The sequence below is a fragment of the Arvicanthis niloticus genome, chromosome 1 (genome assembly GCF_011762505.2).
Source record: "Arvicanthis niloticus isolate mArvNil1 chromosome 1, mArvNil1.pat.X, whole genome shotgun sequence".
In the NCBI taxonomy this organism is placed as follows: domain Eukaryota; kingdom Metazoa; phylum Chordata; class Mammalia; order Rodentia; family Muridae; genus Arvicanthis; species Arvicanthis niloticus.
Genome location: NC_047658.1, coordinates 161,632,693 through 161,655,438, shown reverse-complemented (window position 1 = coordinate 161,655,438; position 22,746 = coordinate 161,632,693). Strand labels below are relative to the sequence as shown.

Here is a 22,746-nt window from a genome sequence, read left to right as displayed (position 1 = left end):
ACCCCATCTCCTCCTCCTTTTCTTTCTGTTTGCCTCCTGCTCCACTCCTGTCCTCATTTTTTTTACTGAGCCCAGGGAGGGGCTCTCAAGAAGTCCATCATCCTGTATCCTGACTATCTGCCCTAAGCCTGGAAAATAAACCTTTGGGATTACGCCAGAGACACAGTACTGACGACATGTCAGGTACCTAGACACCAACGGCTGCATTCGTCTACAGACCAGGGCTCTGTTTATCCACAGGAAATGTCAGGGAACGCATTTTGGGAAGGAGGCAACCTCCTCTTGCAGACCAAAGCCATAGGGACTCAGTCTTTGTGCGTCTGTTTGAGTGTCCTTGTCTAGGGCCTAAGTGATTAGAATATTAGGACAGATCTGCTACAAAATCCATGGAGCAGGCTTCTTCTACCGCCTTAGACCACCCCCACCTTCCTCACCACCCCCACCTTCCTTACCCCCCCCCCACCACAGGAAGAATAAAAGAACAACAGGCAGGCTGTCAGAGATAGTGAACACTACTTTGGTTGCCGTAAATACTGTGGCTCGCCCAGCTTCCTGGCTGTGGACTGACATAATGCGCTTTGGGGAGCCTACTGAGTTGCCTTCCTTGTTCCTGGCTAGCTGCTGTAGATCTGACTCACGAAGACCTCAGTGGATGTGCTAAGCACTTTCATGACCCCTGTCTGCTTCCTTGCTATGTCTGAGCTGTCTTATTTATGCTTAGGGCTCGGTGGCTCATTCTGCAGAGACTCGTCTGCCTTCCTGGGAACCAGAACAACCAAATCAAAACGCCTACATAGCATTTAGTCGGGAGTAGAATTAACTGGGAATTTTGAATCCATGATCCTTCCTTGGGAGGATGACTGCTACGATAAAAACAGATATTTTTAGCTTCCCATGCATGGTCACACGGTGAAACTAAAGGTGAGGTGGGCGGGACTGCGAACCCCTCTCTCAGTGAACCCCTCTCTTATCTCTTGTTAGAGATGGGAGAGTGGGTGACTCTGCTGCTGAGCACCTGGCTAGCATGCAAGAAGCCCTTGCTCAGCCCCCGGCACACGCCAATGATAATAATAAGTGATCCTGCTTATGTCTGCTGTTCAGGAAAGGAAAATGGAGGCCATGAAGTATAATGGATTCACCCACAGGCTTAGCAAGAAAAAGAGACAAAATTGAAGGTCCACACTTTCTACCTTCTTCCCCTTTCTTGTCCTCCTTCTACAAATGAAGAGAGAGAATCCCACTATGACAAAACCAAGACTACACAGACACACAGACACATACATGCACAGACACACAGACACAGGCACAGACACAGACACATACACTTACACACACACACATGCACACACACACAGAGAGAGAGAGAGAGAGAGAGAGAGAGAGAGAGAGAGAGAACATTGCTCCCTCTCATCCAATGGTGTTAGAACTCAAGAAGCTGAGGCAAGAGAATTCTGAGTTTCAGGCTAACCTGGACTAAATAATGTGACTTTGTTTAAAACCAACCAAACAAACAAAACAAACCCTGGTATGATGGCTCAAACCTGTACTGCCAGCACTGGAGGCAGAGGCAGAGGCAGAGGAGGCAGAGAGGCAGAGAGGCAGAGAGGCAGAGAGGCAGAGAGGCAGAGAGGCAGAGAGGCAGAGAGGCAGAGAGGCAGAGAGGCAGAGAGGCAGAGAGGCAGAGAGGCAGAGAGGCAGAGAGGCAGAGAGGCAGAGAGGCAGAGAGGCAGAGAGGCAGAGAGGCAGAGAGGCAGAGAGGCAGAGAGAGAGGCAGAGAGGCTACAGCATAAGGTCCTACTTCAAGTTTCTTTTCCCTCAGAAAAAGATCAGAGCCAACAAAGCTGGGCTGGCCAAGGTTAATCCTCGGGCAGGCTTTGTGCACCAAACTTGGAGAATTAGATAGTAGGTCTTATTTTTTTTTCTTTTCTTTCTTTCTTTTTTCTTCTTTTGTTCACTTTTTTTTTTTTTTTGGAATGATTCAGGCCAAATTACTATTGCTTAGTCTCCTCTTAGTCTACATCCAGAGCAATAAAGCCACATCTGAAAGCCAAAGGTTGTTCATTCCTGAGTTTGAGCCCTCAAAACAGCGCTTCATAGTTGTGATATCCACACCCCAGCCTTACTGTGCAGGCTGATTTGCACGAGTGAGCGACAAACAGCCAGGATTCCTGACACCCACTCGGAGCACTTCCAAACACACTCAGGAATTCCGCCACGAGCAACTGCAGCCTCAGACTGCCAATCTACACACGGGGCAAATGCCTGTCTGGATTCTTTACCACTTCTGCTGGAAATTCCATGGCCAGATGTCTCTCTCCAGCAAGCCACTGTGAACTCTAGAAGGTTTAAGCCGCTGTATGATACGTTGCTAATTTACTAGACCAATTACCAGAAGTTTAGGGTGGTCAGTCAGGAGAAGGGCAGCAACAGAGTTCCCAGGCTGGCTGTAGCCAGATGGTACTGCAGCCATCATTTTTAAGTCTGAGCAATTCTGAAAGGGTCCGTGATCCCTGATTCATAGTGCCCCTGTCAGTCACCAAGGGAGGAGCTAGATGACAGTTAGCACCCGTCCTGGCTCTGTTTAACGACTACTTTCAATTATGCCCACCACGTTCTCAGTTGGCATTTCACTGTACAGCAAGTGTCAGTGATACTCGTGCACAGAGGCAGCTAGCACGGCAGGTTCGGTCAGTAATTCACAGCCACCGCTACAACCAAAGTCACCTAGAAATGGAGCTTGTAGGAGATGACAGGGGCGAGTGGTTCCCTCCAACCTCCAACCTAGTGCCTCAGGCTCTCCTGGGATACAGCCTGGGTGGGTTAATTTATTTGTTTGCTTGTTTAGAAAGCTTCTTAGAGGCTCCATCTTCTTACCTCTACTCTTAACTGCTGATAATATTTTGGGCACATGGCATTATAATAAGCACTAACACCTGTAATGTTTTGGGGGTGTTATTATGATAAGCAGTAACGTTTGTAATGTCCATCAAATAAGTGGGGATAGAGTTGTTGGCATCCAATCCTGTTCCCAGCTCCAAGGCAGGAATTCTCTTGCATATATTGTAAATAAGACAACTGAAGGCCGGAAGACTTTAACCAATTGTCTAAGTTACTAAGTACAGACCTACATGAAAATCCATTATTCCTCAGACACAGAGTTCAGCATAGCCATCAGACTATGTCCTCTCACATCTAGTTAGGCACCTGGCTTATACACATATGCAACACGCGTCTGTGAATGGTAGATGGGTGGATAGATGGATAAATGGCTGGAGACTATTAACGTGCAAGGAACCAAAGCAAGACAAATGAGGATGCAACTACACTTAAAATTCTTAGAAAGAAGAATTACTTAACAAAGTAATTGGTGGGCTCTGTGAGGCAGTGACTGAGGCTGCCGGCAAGTACGATTCACGGTGGAAGACCTCTGATGCATTAGGGGAGCATTAGGGTTACCTATGAATGAGTGACAACACTCATAACAGTACTACCTTAGATGTTTGTCTTGATCCATGTTTTATGTTGCCTTGGACTTGATATATTGCGAGGATGATCTTGGACTTCTGATCCTCCTGTCTCCACCTCTCGAGCGCTGGGATCACAGGCAAGCACAAGGTTCTCATGCATGTTGTACTCTGCTCACTGAGCTGTGTCTCAGCCCCAACCCTGGGTTTATATGATCCTTTTTCCTCAAAGGGGTCAAATCACCCAGTGAAGGCCAGCTCGTTGTTTTCCATTCTGAGGAACCTGCTCAAGCAGCTGGTTGTTCCACAGATCTGGAAGGAGGGAGACCGAAGGGTATCGTGAAGGGTACCTGTGTGTCGAGGCTGGACACGCTCTCTCCCTATTGACCTACAATGATTCCTTCACATAAAGAGAAAAAGGGTTTTGAAATATGGTAGGTATTCAAGAACAACGTGGGGCATCTCAGAAAACAAAGAAAGCAATAAAAGTGTAACAGGAGCAGGCACGCAGCCTAAGTGCTGAGGACGGGTTCAGAAAGAGAACCCACACATGCAAGAAGGAAGCTCCTTTCACAGATTGGTCTTGGTCTACGACATGGACTTGTATTAAAGGGAAGCCTTGTGATAGGATGACAGGCAAGTCTTTAAGAACAATAAAAAACCTGTTAAAGGTATTCCAAACAGGAACTTCCTTAGTGGGATGGTTGCCTAGTGCACAAAGCCCTGAGTTTCATTCCCAGCACTAACTAAACCAGGTGTGGTGGTGCACAGCTGTAAAATCCCAGAGAGGTAGACGCAGGAGGATTGGAAGTTAGAGGTCATCCTTGGCTATGTTTTGAGTTTAAGGCAAGGCTAGACTACATGAGACTCTCTCTCAAAAATAAGGGGAACAATGTTTAAACCCTTTCGGAGCACATATGTGTGCATGTGCATATATGTGCTCACCTCACCTTGTATAGTCTTCATTCCTAGCTCTCTGTCCTTCACACTGTATGTATAGCATGGTGCCTGATGGGAAATTAAATCCATTTTGAGGACCAGAGAGAAGATCAGTCCTTCCCCTACATAGTACAGCACTCCACCCCCATTTACACTTCATTAAGACACCTTAAGGTCCTTGCTCCTTCTGTGAGGACACTGAGGGGAGCAGATCCCCGCAGCTGCAACAAAGCACTGCTGGTATTTAAGACCAACAGTTCAAGGATATTTGATGGCTGTGTGTCTATTCAGAAAGGCACTTCTATCTGAGGCCACAAAGTGATGAATTTCCTATGCAGAGCCAGGAGCGTGAGTTGGGCAGGTGGTGTGTGGAGGGACATCGTTGGGGAGCTTTGATTATGGCTACGGAGCCGCAGGAGAGACTAGGAGTCACTTTTGGGTCACCGGCTAAGTCTGGACTGCTGAATCCCAAAGCAGCCTCTGGGAAATGCAGAGGAAGTGTTGCTGAGCAAGAGAAAGAACATGAGATGAAAGCAAACTGTTCCTGATGGGCACGTGTCACTTAAGCAGCCTACAGCGAGGACAGACGGGCCTCCGTGGCTGCCGAGCGTCCAAACACTGCAGTGCTTAGAGAATCAGACTTCTCGGGTGGTGGAAAGATTCCTATACATGTAAAAAAAAAATACCTTGGACACCAGTCTCCACAGTTTGGCCACAACTTCAAACTTGTCTCCCATTTTGGCTGAGGAGGGTAAAGTGCAGTGGTGGATGCAAGCTGAGAGAATGCATGTCTAGTCACCACCATAGTCCAGTTTTATGTTTTAACTAGTGTGTATGTGTACACATGTGTGTGTGTGCACGTATGTGTGTACATGTATGTACAGTGTGTGCACCATGTGTATGCATGTATGCATGTGCACATATATGCATGTGCACTCATGTATATGTGTGCACATGTACATGAATGTGTACATGTGAAGAAGTGGTTCTGATGCTTTGATCGGGAATCTGTGTTTACTGAGCTGGATTGCCCCCAATTGGATTTTGATCTATCGATAAAGATGTCAGTAGCCAATGGCTGATCACGGGGTTGGACACTAAGCATCGCTCCGTAGGACACAGAAAAAGAAGAGAACTGGGAGAGAGAAGGGGATACAGGAGTGAAGGATTAAAGCCAACCAGCCATGTGAGATTTTGGGCAAGTGGCCACTGGCCACTTCTTCTACTGGACCTGAGGTAGCAGGGGAAGATTTAGTAGTGCCCAGTCATTGAGTTAGCCAAGGTATTTTAAGAATGATTGCTATGTGTGTGTTTTCTATCCTTGGACCCCAGGTAGCTCCTGGGTAAGTGTTTGTGTGTGACCAGCCAGGAACACAAAGTTGTGTAGACAAAACTACATGCTACATACACATATGTTTGTGTGCATGTATGTGTGTGTACTCATTTATGTGTGTATGGAGCTAGAGCCTGACACTGGCCAGCTTCCTTTCTCTCGTGACATTTGTGACATTGTTTCTTGAGACAGAACCTAGAGTTCATCAGCTGGTGAGAAAGCAAACACCCAGGGTTCTCCTGGATAGCGAGAGGGAGAGACGGAAGGGGAGAGGGAGAGGGAGAGGGAGAGGGAGAGGGAGAGGGAGAGGGAGAGGGAGAGGGAGAGGGAGAGGGAGAGGGAGAGGGAGAGGGAGAGGGAGAGGGAGAGGGAGAGGGAGAGGGAGAGGGAGAGGGAGAGGGAGAGGGAAACAAAGATGGCTTCCAGATTCAACAGACAAATATGGCAGTATATCCTTAAAGGGCAAGAATGGGGGAGAACCAAATGGTATGGGGTTAGGAGAAGAAAATACTTCTGAAAGGCCAGAAGAAACCCCAGACCTGTCTGGGGCTCCTGTCACTCTGCTGAACCTTTCCATAAGGGAGCTGGGCGAAACAGATCCAGAATGGCAGAGCCCTGACCTAGGCCAGGGGCCAGTTCCCAGTTCAGGTCTCTCCCTGCTTCTCAAATTGCAGCGTTTAATGAGGTAAAACATCAGATTACAGCGATTCTTTTTTTTTTTTTTAATGAGAATTCAAGGAAGTTCCTGGACTAGTGTAGAAGTATGAAAGTATTTAACCTCTGCTCAACAGTCTGCCCTTGATTAACATTTTCCCTTCTCCAGTTGCTCACTAACTGCACTTTTCTCAAGCGACTTCACCATTTGGCGTTTGGATCTGGTTATAGCCAGACGGTGCATATCGCTATGACAGCGCACAAATCAGTCGGGAGCTTGATTTAAGGACCAGTGTTTGAGGCAAGGAGTGTTTGTGGGAAGGAAGAAGAAGGTCGCTCCTCTAGGAGTGACATGGTGGATACTAGGCCAGCAGGCCCCATGAACAATGACCAGTCGTTTGATGGAGGCCCTTCTTTGGGACTTAGAGTTAATGGTCCAGGATGCCCTCCAAGAATGCTACTGCTTACCAGATCTTTTTCCTTCTTTTTCTCCTCCTCTTCTTCCTCCCTTTTTCTTTTCTTTTCTTTTTTTTAAGACAGGCTTTCTACAGTGGCCACCAGCTTCCTGTGTAGTGGAAGGTGACTTTGAGCTCTTGATCCCTCTGCCCTTCTTTATCTGCAGAGTTGTGAGATCCTAGCATGCTCACTGTTGGTGCAGCGCTGGGTACGGAAGTCAGAGCTCAGAGTATGTTAAAGTCTTTCTGTCAACTGATCCCAGGCCTGAAGAGCAAGCAGCCTTTGAGAAGTGGGAAACACAGAAAGAACTTGAGTTCCCAGGGTTGATCTGGATCTCAATGACTATTTCTGAAACCAAGGAGATACTGGGAATAGCCTTAAGCCTAGGGGGAAAATGCAACCCCTGAGGACCTCACTGCATTTATTCACTTCTGGTCTTTGCTCTGGGTTTGCAGCACCCATGTGACCTGAGAGCTCTGGGCTTCCTCAAAGCCTCAGAGCTGTGCTAGGTTGGGTCTACTGAATACCTACATGTAGCTCCATCAACCCCCAGGGATGCAGAACTTGAAACCGCAGTAGTAGTACATGTAGCCAGGCCTTGGAGCACAGTGATGACTCTCTGGCTGGATACAACTGGACTATTTTGCCACTGTCATTCAGCATAAGAGCAAAAATCCCTAAAATATCCAGGAATCTCCATAAAGTAGAGTTTTGTACCAAGTCACTGAATTGAAGGACAAGCCCACCCAGAGGACTCAGGGGTCAGCAGAGCCAAAGTCACCAAGGACAGTTAGCATCGGCTTCCTGCCAACTGGTCTTCTGAGGCTCCCATGGTACTGTTCAGGTATTTTTCTCCTGGCCCCAGAGTGCTTTGCGGTTTACAGGGACCTAACTCTTGACACTTCTTTCCTGGAAGAAAGTAGAGCTATTTACTGCCTCAGTCTCTCCATTTTCTACTTGGAAGAACTCCATCATACCATTGATTAGGATGGAAGCTCTATTTCTGTTTTGTTTGTTTTTATTTTTTTTTGGACACTGTGGTGCTTTAGAGCTTGGGTTTCTGAGGAGCCAATTCTGAAATCTAGCTTTGCTGCTTGTTTTGGGCCTCGGGGTGAGTGTGTTAATAACCTCTCTATGCCTCAGTTTCCTTGGCTGTGATGAGGACCTGTTTATACTTCCTGCCTCCGGGTCCTTTGAGAACCCAGCAGGCATGTACTGGTGGGCTGCCCTCACGGTTGTTGTCCACAGGTGCTGTTTCCAGTGTGGACGCGTCATCTCCCTTTGGCCTGTGCTCTCTGTGACTGTTCCAGTGAGCCACACAGAGAAGCAACGAGTCGACCACATTCCATACCCTGCAGGGGTTTAACATTCACCCGGGAAGGCAAAATCATTAGAGGAAACACTATGCAGTTTCCTTCAATGAAGCTGTAGAGTGGGCAGTTCTTAACCTGCATACTGTGACCTTAGAGGGCCACAGAAGAAGAGTTCAAACAGAGGGTGGCACTGGGTGCTGGGAGAAGATGACAGACTATTTTGTTGGTGAGGAGGTGACATTAAAAATATCAGTGATCGAAGGAGAAACTCTTAGAGTCTCCTTCACCTCCTCGCGTAGAGTGTGGGCACATGTGTATGTGTACACCTGGGTGCATGTGGAGATCAGAGGACAGCACTCAAATCCATTCTCTTCTGCCATGTGGGTCCCAGGGATCAAACGCAGGTCACCAGGATTGATGGCCAATACCTTGAACCACCAAAATAATCTTGCTGACCCCTATACCAAACCTTTTAAAAGATTCTAGGTAGTTGTGACGGTGCACACCTTTAATCCCAGCACTCAGGAAGCAGACGCAGGTAGATCTCTAAGACTGAGGCCAGCCTGGTCTATAGGGCGAGTTCCAGGACAGACGGGGATACACAGAGAAACCCTATCTTGAAAAAAAAAACTAAAAATGCACACACACACACACACACACACACACACACACACACACACAAATCCCAAGTGGTAGAGAGAAGAGAGGATGGAACTCTGAGCCTATGGACATAGCTGTGACATTTTGTCAGACTGCATAAGAAACAAGGATGGGGCCGGGTGGTGGTGGCGCACGCCTTTAATCCCAGCACTTGGGAGGCAGAGGCAGGCAGATTTCTGAGTTGGAGGCCAGCCTGGTCTACAAAGTGAGTTCCAGGACAGCCAGGACTACACAGAGAAACCCTGTCTCAAAAAACAAAAACAAAAACAAAAACAAAAACAAAACAAAACAAAACAAAAAAAACAAAAAAAAAAAAAACAAAAAAACAAAAAAAAACAAAAAAAAAAAAAAAAAAAAGGAAGGAAGGAAGGAAGGAAGGAAGGAAGGAAGGAAGGAAAGAAACAAGGATGGGACCAAGCTCTCATACTGCTTGGAGTTGAGTCATTCCATGGCTGCTTGGTGTGGCTTCTCTTTATCAGGAGAAGCCTCTGTGGAGTCCAGACCACTCACTAAATACCTCACTGAATAGGACACTCTTATGCTTTCCAGATGTTTTGCAATGGTTGAGAAAGGCCAGTACAGACCATAGTGGGTTTTCTTGTCTATATATTCTGTGGAGCTCTATAACAGCCTGGTGAGTCAAGCATGGGGAATTTATTACTGCAGATCCATATAGCAGACAGAAGACAAAACTCCAAGTTGGGCATGGTTGTGCAGACTTGTCTCTTCATTTTTAAATAATGTACTTCTATTAATTCTTTTTAAGAAGTTCACGATGTATTTTAATCATGTCCACACCAAATTTTGTATCATGGTCTTCTTCCTCCCCTCACCTCCACTTTTTCATCTTCTATGCCCCACCAAGTCCAGCTTGTGTTGCCCATATAATTGTAGGTGTGGGGCATCAGCTGGAGCATGGTTTGCCACTCAGGGCCACACCCGTAAAGAAAATCGACTCTTTCTCCCTCAGAAGCCAACATCTGTCAATAGTTCCTCAACTAGTGGTGTCCAAGCCCCTCTCTCCTCCAGGTTGGAATGTTGTCTGGCTTGATCTTGGGTGGGTCTCACAGGCAGACACAGCTTGAGTATGTGACAGCAATGGTCCTGTCATGTCCTGAAGACCTGCCCCTGGTTCCTCTGACCTCTGGCTCCAGTCCCTTTTTCTTCAGTGGCCCCTGATCCCTGTGGGGTGGAGCAGGGTTGATATAAATGTGGAATCTGTGGTTGCATAGTCTGAATTTTAATCAGCTATATGTTTCTTCAGTGTTTAAAAACTTGCGATCCAGGCACTTGGGAGGCAGGATTGTGAGTTTGAGACTAGCCTAGGCTACATAGTGGAGCTTTAGCATGGGGAGGGGAGTAGGTGGGTGGGTAGGAATGCTAACTGAGCTGCAGAGAGGAAGAGGGACCCACCCTGGGTCACTCAGCTGGAGTTCACTTTTTTTCCTGACTGTGGATCAGAGGCATTTGTTTACCCTTGTCATTACTAGCCCTGCAAGGAGCCCCTGGAAATAAGGCACTCTCTTCTTTCTCTCTCTCTCTCTCTCTCTCTCTCTCTCTCTCTCTCTCTCTCTCCTCTCCCTTTCTCTGAGCTCTCTCTTTCTGAATGCTCTCTCTTCCTCTGATCACGCTCTCTCTCTGAGCTCTCTCTTTCTGAATGCTCTCTCTTTCTCTGAACTCTCTCTCCCTCTCTCTCTCTCTCTCTCTTGGCTTGGCTAAATCTGCAGTTTAGGCCATGGTACGCTAACTAACACTTGTTTTAAAATGAATGGTTCTAGAGAAACTCTAGAGCTTGCCGATTTCTGTAAAGACGTCAAGGCTGATTTTGAATGAGCCCTGTGACAAAATCCCTGGAATTTAATAACTGACCTTATAAACCAGCACAAGCTGGATGCCTCACATCACTGTTCTCAGATGCTCAGAGACAGGGAGACTCAGAGACAGGTAAGCTTAGTGATGTTGCTGTCCTGCCTCCATCCAAATTCACCAGTTCCTATTCAATGGAAGGTGGAAGGTGGCATTTACAAGATGTGTTGTGTCCTGGGTCTACACCCAGAAGTCTGCTGATGCTGGTTTGAGGTGCCTGGTGCTGGCAGAGAATAAGGAGAGAGACAGAGAGAGAGAGAAAGAGAGAGAGAGAGAGACAGAGACAGAGAGAGACTGACTAAATGTAAGACAGGAAGACAGGAGAACAGAAAGAAGAAAGACAGGAAACAAGGGAGGGGGACTAAGAGAGGCAGGCAAGAGAATGGAATGGAGGAAGGAGGGAAAGGGATGGAGGGAGAGAGGAGGGATGGAGGGTAGGAAAGAGAAGAGTCAGGAAGAGAAAGGGAAGAGAAGGAGAGCGGGGACTGTGTACTGAGCACAGTGCGGAAAGTACACGTCTTTTACTACAGCACTAGAAGGTAGGGGCAAACTCTCTGAGTTTGAGGCCTGCATGGTCTATATTGTTGGAGTCTAGGCAATTAAGGAGAACCCCCTTCTAGATCTTGGAAGCACAGACTACACTGAGAAACTTTGCCTCCAAAAACAAACAAACAAAACAACAAGTAAGTAGAATTGTACAGATGTGGGTTCTAAGAGAGGAATATATATCACCCCAGTATCATTCTGTGCCCTCAAAGTGGCCGAGGAAGCTGAGATGGACATTCATCAGCTGCTAACCTCTCTCTGGCAGGCCAAGTCCAGGACACTTGGATGGCTTGGCTCAAGGTGGGGGCAAGCTGCCTTGATTCCAGGTCTTATGTCTTAAAGTAGAGAGAGACCCTTGGTGCTGGATGCAGAGTGTCAGCAGATAAGAACTCCGGGAGAACTGCAAGGTGAACCAGGGCAGTCTAGATGGACATACTTGTTGGAGGTCACATTTGCACAAGGTCCTGGTAAGGATCAGAGGAGGCTACGTGGGATTCAAACCCTTCCTTGCCACTGGAGAAGAGCAAGTAAGGAGAGCCCCTCTCCGAGATTTTGGAGGTGCAATGTGTAGTCTGGTGACAAAGAGTAGGGGTCAGCACTGGGCCCCAGGCTTCCTGATGACTGGATTTGGTGGATGAAGCAGTCTTTGCTTCAGGAAAGACATGGGCCCTGGTGGATGTGGTGACCTCATGCTCACAGGTGTGATTTAGCTGCCCAAGGCACCTCCATTCGGGCCACATTTATTTCTTTTAAAAATCCAGTCTCTTTACTTGAAAGCCTACATCCAGGAGCTAGAACAATAAACCAGCAGAAGAAACAAGTCCACAAAAGCCACACAGGAGGGAAATGAACTAAGAACACAGACCTTCCCCAGGCCACCCAAGCCTCTTTTGAAGTGTACAGAATAACAAAATATCCAAAACAAAACAAAACAAAAAAACACATGCACAAAAACCAACAGAAGCCAGAGTCTGTGTTTCACAGGGTTCCTTAGCCAATGGTGTCGCTGAGAGGTTTAAATGGCACTGTTTGTTTAAGAGCTGAGCAGGTGCTCTTCTGTGTCATTCACTGGGAACAAAGCACAGCCCTGGCCTAGGCCACGGGGACAGCCATTAGCGAGAGAAGGAGGGAAGGCATGTGGGCCAACCTTTCAGTGTGGAAAGGATCTTGCTTTGTTTCCTCCTCTCAAAGTAATTTCTTCTTGGCAAGGCTGCTGGGTTAACGTATGACTAGACTATATCCAAATTTGAGAGAAAGGGAGAGAGAGAGAGAGAGAGAGAGAGAGAGAGAGAGAGAGAGAGAGATGAAATCTGAGGAAAGCAGTGGACAATGAACAGATGTGCCATGGCCCTTTGACCCCTTTGACCCCTTTGACCTCCTTGTCCTGATGACCCCTGTGTCATTGTCCTCATCTCCCCTCACCTGTGATCGCAGACTGGTAGACTGAGCTCAGGCTGAGGAAGCTCACCTGGAGAGGACCTCAGAATGAGGCAGGCAACACTCCCCTTGTGTTGTTTGAATGAACAGGTGACAGGCCCGCAGAGCTCCCCCGGGGACCCTATAAAGCTCTAATGGGAGTTGATAGAAACCTCTACATGGACACAGAGCTGATGCTCACACCAGCTTTTAGTCCCAGATTGGCTGCTTCCTACCAGTGAACTAACACAAGTCCCATTAGTGGTAAGAGTTTCAGCTTCCTCACCGTGAACTCCAATGGATACTGTCTACCTTCTGGGTTGTGTGTGGGGTGGGGGTGAGAGTCCCAAAAGTCAGACTGTGGTAGCAATAGGATTCACAAGCTTTTTGATTGCAGTACCCTTAGCACTTGTAAAAATTATGGAGCATAACAAAGATGCTAGAAAATTCTGTAAAGTGCATCTCATTGACTACCAGATATCCTATGAAAAATTCCATTTATACTTAAGGTACAACCAGAATCCTTGCCTACCATGAGTAAGGTCATGGGTTCAATCCATAGGTGAGTGCGTGTGTGCATGTGTGTATGAGAGAGACAGACAGACAGACAGACAGAGATGGAGAGGGAGAGAGAGAGAGAGAGAGAGAGAGAGAGAGAGAGAACACTCTATAATATGAGATACTGAGAAAAGGGTTAGCTCTGTAGGCCCCTGCCCCTGGGCATTGGAAACCCAGTACATTTGAAGCCATTACATAATGCCCTGTCCGTTCATGGTACCAAAAGCCAATGTTTAGTGTACAGAGAGTAGGCTTTTTTTTTAAGAATGATTTTTAAATTTTTTATGTATGTGCACGTGTGTATGTACATCTTCATTTGTGTGCACACCTGTGCAGATGCTCTCAGAGGTTGTCAGAGGATGTCAGATCTTCTGAAACTTTATAAGCAGTTGTGAGCCATTCAGTGTGGCTGCAAGGAACTGAAATTGGACTGGTATTTCTGGCTGTGTCATGGGACTGGTGTGTGGGCCTTGTGATCTTGAAGTTGATGGATAAATGCCAGGAAGAGAGTACCTGAGGCAGAGATTCCACCAGAGAGGGCAGGTAGAGGTACCAGTGAGCACGACTGGCCAGGCTCCCTTTCAAGTTTCTGTAGCTGTTTTGCACATTGAATCCCGCTGTTGGAAAGCACACGGGGCTGCGTGCAGGAGGGAAGGAAGATAGGTGGCCACCAGGAGTGGAAGGCTACCGGGAGACTCTGGCTGCCTGGACCCGAGAACAAAGATTTTATCCCCAATTGTTTGTGTGACAAATTTGAAAGGACAACTTTGATTCCAGAGTGGTTGTGTGGATCGAGTGAGTTCTTGTCTTCTTGACAAGAACGCAAAAACTAGGTGAAGGAAAGGACACTATTAGCCAACGTGGGTTAATGAAAGGAGTTCTCTCTATTTACCAAAGCAAAAGCTTTCTCTGACTTTGGGAAGCTTTTCGGAGTTGGTGCACTTAGTGCTGTTTCCAAGAAGGCTTTGAGTTTCTCTTGGTCTTTCCTGATGCTTTGTCTCCTGCACAGTCTCGTTGACTGACGTCTGGGGAAAAGAAAAGCTGCTGCACAGTCTCGTTGACTGAAGTCTGGGGAAGAGAAAAGCTGCTGCACAGTCTCGTTGACTGAAGTCTGGGGAAGAGAAAAGCTGCTGCACAGCCTCGTTAACTTCGGTCCAGGGAAGAGACCTGGCTCGTTTGTTTCTTACCTCACCATAACAAAGGCCAGAGACTCCATCCTCTTCAGCTGTAGTGCTGTCAACAGCAAAGAGAAGGCTGGACCTAAAGTTGTCCCTGGAGAGTAGAGGATGGGTGGAGACAGGAGCTGTGAGCATCGCATCGGTGGGCACCAGTAAGGCAAGCAGTATCCTTCTAAAAACCGAGGGCCAGGGCAGGGTGATATGCTCAAGCCAGTGCCTCGTCTACACGCAATGCTTTCGTGAAGACGAGCTATATCTTTACTGACCTAAGAGGTCAGCAGTGTCATGAGCAATACTTACGTAGTTTAGGCTTTGCAAGCTTCGGATCGCTGCTACGCAGCTACACTACTGTAGTAGGGAAGAGGCACAGACGGTAAGTCATTCAATGGGGAATGTTTTCCAATCAGACTCTGAGCTGTATTTCAAAAATGGGTGTCAGAAAAGCGTGACGCACAGACAGGCATCACGTGCCATCCCATTCCGCCCCACCCCCACAACAAGCGACAACTCTGTAAAAGCAGTTTCGACTCAGACCAATAGTGAAGTAAACTGGCCAGGACTGGGAAACAACTTGGGTGAGGGCACATAGTAAATGTGACCAAAAAAGAATGGAGACCCTGTGTGGACTGAATTCTAAAATGAATGCTGCAGGTCCCAGTTTATCTCCATTTGTCATGAGCCTGAGAACACACTTGGTTCGGGGACACTCAGAATGAGACCTGAGGGTCCCACCCCCTTCCTGGGACACCCCAGAGAAGCCAGATGTCATCAGCTGTTGCCATCTAGAGACTCCAGATCTTACCAAGAGGGAGGTGGTCAGAGCTGAGTGACAACTCCCACGCTGCCAGGATGACTGGGCTAGAAGCGGGGTTTGGCCAACAGCTTCCTGGCGCCCAGTTAAACTTTTGACTTTCCAAATTAGAGAAGTTGAAAGTTCTTCTGGGTACTTTTCTTTCTTTCTTTCCTTTTTTTTTTTTTTTTTTTTAAAGGGAAACATGTTTTGTTGTTAATTATTTACCAGAAATGGCTCTCCTCTCTCCTGCCCTAACCAGAATTATGTTCCCTTCGATTTTCTGCTTCCCAGCCATTTAACACTGTTCGCAGAATTGTCAGGGGTTTCTCCTCTCAGACCAAGGAAGGGTGCACTGCCTAGGGACAGGGCTGGTGGCAAGGGCTATGTCCTCCCTACAGAGTTGCTTGCCTTGAATCTGATATGTGGTTTAGTCACCCAGTTCCTCCCGCCGAGTTCCTCCCTTATCTGAGGTATTTTATGGACTCTCTCCACAGAAGCTACTTGGGTGGGGGTGGGGAAGATTCCTGATCCCATTGTCACCAAGGTTAAACATTAAATTGATCCGGTTTCCTCCCCACCCCAACCCTGTCACCTTTAAACCCCCTTTTGGGCACACCTCTGGGCCGAGGCAGGAGGTGCTAATGGCCTGATTTACACCTGTGTAAAGTCAGGAGCAGCTCTAAGGAGCCTAAGAATATGCAACCAAGGTCAGGGGGCTGAGGCCAGCACGGAGACCTCCATACAGCAAGCCCCTGGACAGAGGCATCCAACACAACTCTAATCGCAAACTCTGTCAGCAGTTCCCGGGCAGCAGGGAAGGAGTTAAGAGGCTCTTCCTTGGGAGGCACCTCTCCACGCAGCTCCCAGGGCACAGGGCTTAGCCTCGGATCATGTATAATTGATACCATCCGTCTGTATACCCATTCCCCATGCTGATAACGAGGGAACATCCATCCTAGCAGAGGCCAGGGCTCAGCACCCTAGGCGGGGAGGTGGAGGGGGGTCCTTTTCCAAGCTTTGCTTTCAGAATAGGGGGGCAACGGAGTACAAGGCGGAAGCCAGTGGTAGAAGAGGGGCAGCCATAGCAGTGACACCCCAGTTGGTTTCCAGTCAGACTGGTGGGGGTTGTGTTTCTTTTTCAAAATCTCCTGCTCTGCTGTGTGACCTTGAGATGCCCAGTCTACCTTCCTCAGCTCAGTCTCCAGACTCATATCCTGTTCCCTCCAACCGCCCTTCCCCCAGTCGCTGTGTGTGTGGGGGATGATGGGACAGGCCCATCTCTTTTGGGGTTAGGTTAGGTGAGCGACTACATGAAGTTCAAAGGTGTTTTAGCGAAAGGTTTAGTTAAAAATATTTTCACGTGGGTGGGAAGGTGAAAGGAGGGAACCCTGAATCTGACCCTCTGCACCACAGAGACCAAGCTCTGTTGGTGATGCACACCTGTGGTTTCAGCCCCTTGGAGGTGGAGGCAGGAGAGTTACAAGTTGAAGTGGGGTGAGCTGGTGAGATGGTTCAGTGTCTAGAAGCACTTCCTGCTTTTGCAGAGGACCTGGGTTCCATTCCCAGAACCCACATGATGGCTCGAAAACCATGCATAATTTTTATTCAGAGGATCTGAAGCATTCTTCGGACTTCTTGGCCACCAGGCACTCGTGTGGTGTACCGGCATACATCCAGGCAGACACATATACACATAGTTAAATTGAAGCAAAGGGTCACCTTTGACCTCACATTGCATTTGAGGCCAGCCTGGGCCATGATGACTCTGTTTTAAAAATTAATTGACACTTTTTCATACATATTTATGGGTACAGTGAGATATTTTGATACATATATACAGTGTTTTTGACAACACCCTCCAAATATTTCTGAGAGGATGCCCTAAACAGAAATAAGGATGACAGTATCTCAGTTAAAAAAATGAAATTACAATAAACAAACAAACAACCCCACACAAAGCCTAACAGAGATTCTAGAAGCCACCGCCAGTGAGGTGGCTTGGGCAAGCCCTTAGTGCAAGCTCTCTAAGTTCTTCCTTTCCTTCCCTGTGGGCTGCAGGCAAGCTTTCAGAGCACTACTGGAGTGAGGGAACTTTGGAACCCATAATCTCTTTATGTGCGGGCTAATTTCAGTTGTCAGCACCACGGAGCTAAGAGATGCCTCTGGGTGTGTCAGCAGGAGGTGGTCTCCAGAGCAGACTAGCATGAGTCAGGGGTTAGGAATGAATGTCCTGTTCTCCAATCTACTGAGGCCGAAGGTGCCAACAGGATGGAGGAAGGGCCCGTTCGTTTGCTCCTTTGTCGTCCATTTTCTCCTGGGACTGAGATTGGACATGGTGGCTCTCAGGTTTTTGGCATTAGACTAGGACGAGCACCTGCGTTCTCTGGTTCTCAGGTCTTGAGTTTGGGCTTAATGATGTCAGCCTTCCTGGTTTTCTAGTTTGCAGGGCAGGATGGGGGATTTCTGGTCCTCTGTGATCATGTGATGCAGGTTGTTTCCCACGTTTCTCCTCCTTCTGCCTGCTCTCCATGGCTATAGCCCATACTCCGCTTTCTCTGGAGCATCCATTGCATTCTCCAAATGCAGAGGGCCGTTAGGGACCTCAGGATAACTCAGACAGCCCTTCTTCCCTAAAAATAATGACCACAGTGATATTCACTGTAAAGAGAATTCTCCAGGGTGGGGAAGCACATCTCTGTGTCACCATTAACTTCTTCCAGAGGCCAGCATCGATATATATCTGGATCAGAACCAGGCCTGGGTTCATAAGCCAGAACCACCTTCACAACCACATGGCAGGGCAGACAAAAGCAAGAGAAGATCCAGGTCTGTGTCTTCTGTGACTATCTAGGAGGCTATTATCTCTGCTGAGGGCCTAGTGCCTTGTAGCTTCCTAATGGATAACAGCTGAATGAATGAATGAATGAATGAATGAATGAATGCATATTTGCTGTTACCAATTCAGTTCCTCCAGAATTATTTGTACCTACTGTTGCACTATTATACAAGCCTTTTTTTTTTCTACAGAAGAATTACTTTTGTTGCCATTGTGATGTTTATTACCCAACTGCAGATGCTTCTGGGAAGCATGCTGCAGCCGACATTCTGGAGCATGGAGACAGGCCATCACATTTTTAAAAGACCATCAATATTTTGAGAGATGGGGCTCTTCTTCTACCTGAGCAACGGAGTGACTGCATTGACTCACAGGATATGACAAAATGAAGCCTCTTAACTCTGCTTCCTTGGCTTGCTTGTGCTCCCTTTGGACCCTGCTGTCTCAGCCCCAGTCAGCCACAGAAGCCAGTCACATGGTTTCTGACTGCAAGGGCTTCTGGGAAGCATGGTGCAGCTGATGATGAGGAGCATGGAGACAAGACATAGCAGTCATCGGTGTGTTATCAGCTAGATGAAGCATGTCTTAGGTCCAACACAAGAGGCTACTGGGAGAGTTCAGAAAGCTCCTGTCCCAGGATCTGTGCTCAATAAACGGAAGCTCCTGGGGTCATCTCCCTATCTACTGTGGAGGCAACAGAATACACCAGCATAGTGTGCAGGGCAGTTCCCTTGAGCTAGGACAAAAACAAACAAACAAACAAACAAACAAACCTCAGACATTGAATGTCTATGTGGTTGCTCATGGGTGGGGGCCAGGAGATGAAATGAACAAACGAGCCAGACATGCCTATAACCCCAGCCCTCCAGAGACAGAGGCAGAGGGATGGCTGGATTTGGGACTTGCCTGGTCTAAGTAGTGGGTTCTGGGCCAAGCAAGGCTGTCTAGTGAGACTCTGTCTCAGAACACAGAAGACTGGGGATGTAGCTCAGTTAGTAGCCTGTGCTTGCCCAGCCTGCACAGAGCCCTGGGTCTGGCCCCCTGCCCTGCTCTAGGTGGTCCATAATATCCGCATTCAGGAAGTGAAGGCAGAAGATCAAGGATGTTCTCAGCTGCATGGTAAATGCAGACAAGCCTGGGATAGATAATATCTGAGAGAGAGAGAGAGAGAGAGAGAGAGAGAGAGAGAGAGAGAGAGAGAGAGAGAGAGAGAGAGAAGAACTAGTTTGATTTTAACATGGGAACTGGATTAGGTTCCAATGCTTTCAATACAAGAAAAATGTGATTAGTGGACAGAAGCAACGTTTGCTTTAAAAGGCCAGGGAAGCCATTTGGAGAATGTGACATCTGGCTTCATTATGGTGCTTCCAAAAGGTGAGGCAGCAGGAAAAGGCACTTCCAGAGAAGAAGCCAGCGTGAAAGAGGAGGACAGAAGCAGATGGGAAAGGCAAATGGATTACATGGGACACCGAATAAAGATAAAGTGTGTGTGTGTGTGGGGGGGGGGGGTCCAGCAGGAACCAAACAGGGAGACGTGTGTGCTGATGAGCAAGGCTGGCTCCCTTCTGTGTGCACGGGAGCCAGCCTTGGCTTAGGGCTCACAGTGACACGATTGTGGACTGTGGACAAGCTTCCAGACATAGTCACTCTGTTCTGACGACATCTAGCAGAGCGGCTTCTGTGTCTCTTGTTACAGATGGTAGAAACAAAAGGAGAAACGCTCACAGAGAACTTCTCTGTGTCACAGACTAGATAATTCCTTCTGCAAAATGGGTACAAAGAGCTCTTTAGTGTCTCCATGGAATCAACTAGCTTCTCCTTAACATGTACAAGGGTCCCTCACAGTCAGGGTGAGAAACACAGGTGTGGATGCTTCTGGTTGATGGCTTTCTTCTCCTTTTCCTTCTCCTTCTGACAGAGTTTCACTCTGTGTACCTCAGGCTAGTTTGGAATTCAGTATGTAGCACAGGTTGGCTTCCAGTTCGTGGTAATCCTCCTGCCTCGGGAATCTCTGTAATAGGTGATGGTCTGACTGGGTGCGTTGTTTTCAGGGCTCCTGAGTAAAGTCCTCTTTATTGTTTTTATGATAGCTTTGCAGACATGTACATGTACACACACACACTCACACATTCACACACATCCTCAGACACACACACACACACACACACACACACACTTGTCCAAGAGTATATATAGTTTAAGCTCCTGAGCCCAGCCAAACAGACACACTACTTGAGATTATTCATCACTGTGCCTGGTATCTCACGTTGGTCCCTACTGCATTGAGGAGACCAGGAGCTCCGCCATCTGAGGCACTTGGCTGGCGGCTACCTTCCTTAGGAAATCAAAAGGCAAATTACCTTTCTTTTCTTAATCATTTCTTTCCTTACAAGATCTCACCTTTTGTTTTTCTGCACTTTACAAGGAAAAGGCGTGTTTTCTTGCCTCGTGTGGAGCTGGCAGGAATGGGAACCCTTTGATTTTTAAGTATGAAGGCAAGTCCTGTGTATGCAGAGGAGGCTCCTCCGAGTAGGCTGGGGACAGTACCTCTAGGTTCAAGCTTCCCCGAGAGCTTGGAGTGGAAGGATTGGACTGAAACTTTAAACATTTTGAGCAATACCTAGAATATGTATAATTTATAAGCCACACACCGTTGGCTGTCAAATAGGCGATTGATCTGACTCGGGTCTTGTTAATTATCCTCCACATACATTCCTCCTTAACAGGTCCTCAGTATACTGTGTATCAATATTAATAAGATTATAAAACACTATTGATAATTAGGAACAGAAAGAGGCCCAGCCTTTGATTCTGGCTGTTACAAATGCCCCCATTCTCCCCAGATTAGAAAGCGACCACTTTCATTTAATAATATCAGATCAGAACGTCTGTGTCCTAAAGTGGGTTATTAGGAGACAGCTAAGACTCACCCGTGTGCAAGAGGCAGCTTGAAAATGAACGTGGCGGCCTCCCTGATGGGGAAAGCTCAGCCTTTCCTGTCCACAGGAGGCCTAATGGGGTGGGTGAGGCTTGAGGGGGAGTCGAGCTCACTTTGATCAGGCAAATTCTTCATTTTCTTTGTCCAGACTAATCAGAGTGGTTTGGTTTTGCAGAATATTCACCAGACTGGCATTTTATCTTGATTTCTTCCATTGGATGAAAGGGGGCCCCGTTGAGAAGCCAAAGGAAGAGGGCTGGCGAGATTCAAGGCGGATCTCGAGCGAGTCCTGTCTTGATGCCACTTTATTTTCTATTTTCCTTCTTCGCAAGAGCCTCCTCTTTTATGTTTTTGTTGGGTTCACAAACTCATTAACATCAAACAGGCAGATCTGCCACTAACTAGGAGAAGCAAGCGATTTCACGGATAAATAGAAAGCACAGAATCCTGGTGCTAAGGCCAGGCTTCCTCCCTGAGGTCTCACCTGGCTGAGGGAGCAGAAGGGAGGCCCCAGGATCTACTGTGGCTCGCCTTCCCTGTGTGGGCGGAGATTAGTGGCTGGCGAACACGGGGAGGTGCTGGGGTGCTCTGAGACCACAGAATGCGCAGCCTGCAAGCTGTCTTTTTACTTTGAATAAGAATGTGTCTTGCAACAGTCCAGGTGACAGCCTGGAATTAGACACAGCCCAGCCTGTTCCCACCTCTCAGCAACAGCTTCTTCCTGGCAAGTTGGCTGCCATGGTGTCCATCAATGGGGAAAAACAGAGGCAGTATCTCCTTTGGGCCTATACATGGAAGACAGGAGCTTTTCTCTTCTAGAAGGTTCCAAACAACCTGTGTCTCTTTGGTCCCAAGTGTGTTACCTGCCTGCACTTGAACCAGTACTGTGGATGGGACAGCAATGGGGTGAAAGACAGAGCTCTCCCAGGGAGGGCAGGGACCGTGTAAAAGACCCATAATGCAATACTCCTGGCTGAGGGCCAGTGGCATCAACTTTTCTGGCTTCTCTCATTCACATCCATGTTTGGAACTGTTCTTTTTCTTAGTAAATTGCTTATACCTCTGCCACAGACCATGTGTCCCTGCTCCAGCTCCTTGTTCCAGGACACAGGATCCTAGACATCTCAGCAAGTGTCCCCCAGATTCAGATCTGTGCCTAAAACATGGGAACAGATCAGTTGTACCTGCTACAGGTGGAGATGGGAGAAGAGAGATGCATCTTTAAATTTCCAGAAGGAGAGAAGATGCCCTAAGGATTAAGTCCCAGGTCTCCGGCATTGTTTGTAAGAGCATTGACTGCCTTGTGACTGCCCTTGTATTTAGCCTTTTTGGAGTCTCTACTTGAGAACTCCAGTTTTGGCCTATTGCAACCTTAGCTCCTGTAATCTTCAAAGAATGCCCCAGAATAAGCTATTTGGGGTCCCATCTTAAAGATGCATAGGGCACTGTTAAAAGGCTCCTCCCTTCTTATATAAAAGCTTAAGGCTCTTGACACTCGGTACCCAGATGTCATCCTTACCTCATCTGCTAATTCCAGGCGGCACATTCATTTATTGGCAGCCACAGAAAGTATGTATTTCTGAATACTTTGTTTATTTTCGTGATTGTCCACTTGGTAAGTTTTGCTGTTTTGTCTGACCCAGAGTCTCATTATGCAGCCCGATTTGCCCTGGAGTTTGTGATGCATCTACCTCAGCCTCCTGCACTTTGAAACTGCAAGGGAGGGCCACCATGCCTGGTTATAGCAAGTTGACCTTTCTTACCAAAGCAAAACCAGCATGGGAAGAAGAAGCTAG

The 22,746-nt window shown here is 47.5% G+C and overlaps 1 long non-coding RNA gene across 2 annotated transcripts; it reads right to left on the bottom strand.

Moving 5' to 3' along the window:
• Nucleotides 1–14,066: 14,066 nt before the first annotated feature.
• On the bottom strand, nucleotides 14,067–15,350 carry LOC143441198 (uncharacterized). Of its 2 annotated transcripts, none has more exons than XR_013108429.1 (4): nucleotides 15,186–15,350; nucleotides 14,684–14,798; nucleotides 14,393–14,477; nucleotides 14,067–14,273 (listed from the first exon to the last, which is right to left on the bottom strand). It is a non-coding gene; the product is annotated as an uncharacterized LOC143441198 (long non-coding RNA). The 2 variants fall into 2 exon arrangements; XR_013108430.1 differs by having other exon boundaries at nucleotides 14,684–14,731.
• Nucleotides 15,351–22,746: the final 7,396 nt, after the last annotated feature.